At 35.3% G+C, this 4,200-nt stretch overlaps 1 protein-coding gene across 3 annotated transcripts in view; it reads right to left on the minus strand.

Moving 5' to 3' along the window:
• The window catches only part of LOC118416091 (cortactin-binding protein 2-like), a 100,478-nt gene that overhangs the window by 83,860 nt on the left and 12,418 nt on the right, over positions 1–4,200 (minus strand). The window lies entirely within an intron of this gene.

The raw sequence follows: 4,200 nt of genomic DNA on the forward strand, positions 1-4,200 counted from the left end.
AACCGACTCAAACTGCGCCTCAAGCAACAGCAGGTAAGGCGAGGTGGTAGGGAATGTTTTAAAACTGCTTACTTTGTTGTATGATACCAAAAAAAAAGTAACATTCTGCATGCGTGTGTAGCAAATTTAACTTTTTACATGGCTAAATTTGACTAAATTTTCTAGGTTTTTGGTTAAAAAATTTTGTAATTTTGTAGACTTTCCTTTCTGGAAGGGGAATGGAGGTGGTTTTCATGTGGAAATTTCATTTCCTTGTGTCTGAGTATAGAGGAACTGGGCAGGAAAGTGTGGTATTGTGTTACTTTGAAGTATGTAGGAAGTATACCCAGGTATCACTCAAGTTAACTGCTTTAAGTTAAACTGCAATCATTCATTGGTTCTGCTTTATGCTGACTCTATTAAACATGTAGCTAAAACAAGTTTGATTTCATACATGAAAGTAACATTTAAAAAAGACCCTTGGATTTCCTGAAGTACATGTAGTTGTGGGATCATGGATATTTCTTAATTTCTAACATTACTGCAAATGTGAGTGTTTAAGTGACCAGTGTGGGATAATGTTCTTAAGTAATCCATGCTTTAAAATCATATTTGCCATTTTCTTTGAATAAAAAATTATCAACAAGTGGAAAAAATATTGTATAATATCTTTAACCTTTCCCTGAGCACAAGAAACCTGGTCTTTTCCCATTTTTCTTGGACCAGGTGTAACTTCTGTCCTTTCCTTCACACTGATTTCAAATGGTGCTGCCATTGTACCTATTCTATATTATATCCTTTACACCCTTCTGTTTATATAGTATCTTCTAGTAACCAATTACTGTATTTATTCCAATAACTGCAAAGATGTCAAATTACCAAATTACATGACAAGGTTTGCTGTATCTCTGCTATATACAGTGAATGAACCTTCAGTGTCTGAAAATGATTTTTTCAAAAGTATGGTTATTGGAATATTTACAGTACACGATTAATTTTAGATACCATTCTGCATTTGCAAAACAACATGATAATGAGATGAAGTTTCAGGGAATGTAATAGCACAGAGCACTACGGATGCACTACCCTGATAACTAAATTGACCAACAGTGCTATTGCATGTATAAGATCATGGATCACAGGAACAATGTATAAATCATTGGATAAGATTCATACATTTCTGCTAGTGCTATATTGTCATTGATCCAGGCCTAGGCTGTAGTCAAGCTCTTGGACTGTGAAGTATCATTCATACCACAGTTCATTGCTTACTACATGCCTGTTCACCTGGCTTGTACAATGATTAATGTGTTATGACAACAATTATTTTCATCCTGGTCACTCTAAACGTTTTGTTGACGTAATATTTGAACAAGGTGAAATAAGAACTAAAACATAACAAAAAGGCATTAGAACTAGACATAGGCTAGAAATTGTTTGGTGGCTACAGTGGTGAGTATGGGTATATTCATCATTTTGTGATACTGTACCATGATATAAGTGCAACCTTTTATTTTGGATAACAGTACAATTTTTAATTATAAAATCATTTATTCATTTATTTTTTGTAGCAGTTTTCCAATCCCCCAAGTCACAAGATTTTACTTTCTATTTTTTCCTACAAAACCCTTAAATGATATAAAGAATCGAAATGATGACTACTGAGCTACTGTAAGTCTTTGGAAAACATTTAGAAGCTACTTTGAAAACTCAATTCTTGGGAAATGGTTTTCAATTTTGGGAAATGATTTTCAATTCGAGGATAACAGATCTAGACTATTAGACAATCACTCATCGTGTCATGGAGGCATGCTTCCTTTTTACAGACAAAGTATATGTTGAAGACTGCTTTTGAGTTTAGACGCCAAACAGCTAACAAATGACCCTTCCTGTGGAACTGTTGCTTGTGTCAGCCTCTCAGTTGTTGGCTAAACATCTTAAAGGAAATGGTCTGCATTTGCAAGTCATCCCAGCAGCCTCAAGCTGGTTTACACAAGGAAGTGTCTACAGCATGAGTAATACACTGTCACCTCTGAGGATGGATGTCAGAAGGGTGAAGAGAGAAGTCTACCCACATGTTCTTGTTGAATAACATGTTATGCAAGTCCCTTTCCACTGCCCCCCTCCCCAGTTGCCTGTATTTGAAAGTTTTAGTGAATTGTCACAAAAGCGCTTGGTAAAGATCGCAACAACATGAAAATTGAAGACGTCTCATTTCAACCTGAAGTGAAGGACGTAACAAGGTGAGAGAAATACAGGTGCTTTTCTTTGTTCTCTTTGCTTTGAAAGTAGCCAGAACTTTCATGAATATCTGGAATATCTCAAATGTACCCTTGAAATCCATTGTTACAAAATTAAAACTACTCTTTTCAAGGAAATCTATCAATACTATAACATTTGGTACCTTTGTAACATCAATAAATTCAAATCAATGCAATATGTAGTCCTTGTGTAGCAGTTGTATTCCTGTGCTGGAAACTAAATGTCATTGAAGTCTTTATACTGTATAGATCATAGCTATCTAAAGGAAAAATCAAAAACCAACTTTAAAGTTTTTGACATGGAAAAAGTGAGGGAAAATTTGCTATGCCCAGTAAATTTTGAGTGACTAAAAATTATCAATAATAAGTGTTATCTATTGAGCTTTGTAGACATAGACAAAGATATGCTTTGAAAATTATGAATTTAAAAGCAAGCATCAAATGTTCAATATTGGGTGTGAAGAAAATGCTGGATATGCTCCAGTCCTGAAGCTATGATTGCAGAGATACATATAAAATAGCCATGACAGATCTATAAGACCAAAAAGCATTTGACCACACTGCATCATACTGAGTCACATAGTAGTGCTCTAACAGCAAAAGTCTGAATAAATTGGCAAAATATTTAAAAATAGACAAGATACAATCTGAAGTTTGACGAACATGTATGGAAAAATGATTTCCGTGATTTATTTGCCATGCACGTCATGTGCCTTTGATGCGTCAGGGCATCATAAATGCGTGATATTGGACATGATACATCACAATCAAACAGGTTGCCTGTCATGAAATATCAATAAAAAGATCATGTTGTCACGGTTCAACGACAAAGGCAAACAGTGGGCACAGTTCCAAGCAGTTCCTCAAATCAATGGGATGGTATCCGCTATGATGTCACCTCCAATATTCCATGGCCAGCAGTTTCGGGTGGTATTACATTTCGACAATCAATGGACGGCATAACCGTAAGAGATATACGACCACTTAAAAGAGGAAATCCTTTTCATGGGCCTCTTGTTTACCATTTGGGAGAAAAAAGAAGGTCACTGAGGGGTCAAGGACTATGGGCAGCCAGGTGTTCATGTGTAATTAGCTCAAGGTCAATATGATAGTACTGGTAGTCTGGTACCCCAAATGACTTTATTGGGAGGAATCCTGTTGTTTTTGTTCTGGCAAAGGGGGCAATTTTAACAGAATATGCGGGTTTGTGGGAATGTGGCAGATTTGAACAACAAAATTGTAAGTTCTACTGTCTTTTCTGTACATCAAGTTACACTTGAAAGTCTAAGTACAAAGTCAAATTGAAGACAGAATATTGGCAACTATCCATATTAGTGAAATGAAATTGTAATTTAGTTTCTTGCTTATATGGTCAAAATACAACTGTTACTGAATATTGTGTAGGGTCAGAAATTAAATTGCATAATCCAAGTATGCTGGTAATTAATGACTAATGGTATGAATGATGGTATGGGTAACGTTACAAGTAGGAGTGACCAATACATTCAATGAAGATGTTATAACATGTTGATGAAAGATTAGATCCTTTATATGTCAGTATGGTGAGAAATACTCATGTTTGTTACTGTCTTGTATAGAAAACCTTTGATGTGATGATGAATGGGTGAAGAAAAACAACTTAATTGAATCCTGTTCATAAATGAAAAAACAAACAACCACCACCACCAAATCAAAATCAAATAAGCGATACTGGTGAAAACAAAACCGGCTTCTTGATGCAGGTAGACTCATGGGTACAAGGATCAAGGACTAGCAAGTTTTTCATTAGCTAACATATTATGCAATAATTGAATACATAAAGATTGACTGCATAAACAACCACACAAGAGAGACCTCTACTGGACATGTATCGCATTGCAGCTTGTCATATCAATAATGTAAAAAACTGGTTGGAAAGAAGAAAAAATAAATTTTTTCCCAAAACCGGGGAAAAAAAATC

This window comes from Branchiostoma floridae, chromosome 5, assembly GCF_000003815.2.
Source record: "Branchiostoma floridae strain S238N-H82 chromosome 5, Bfl_VNyyK, whole genome shotgun sequence".
NCBI classification, from domain to species: domain Eukaryota; kingdom Metazoa; phylum Chordata; class Leptocardii; order Amphioxiformes; family Branchiostomatidae; genus Branchiostoma; species Branchiostoma floridae.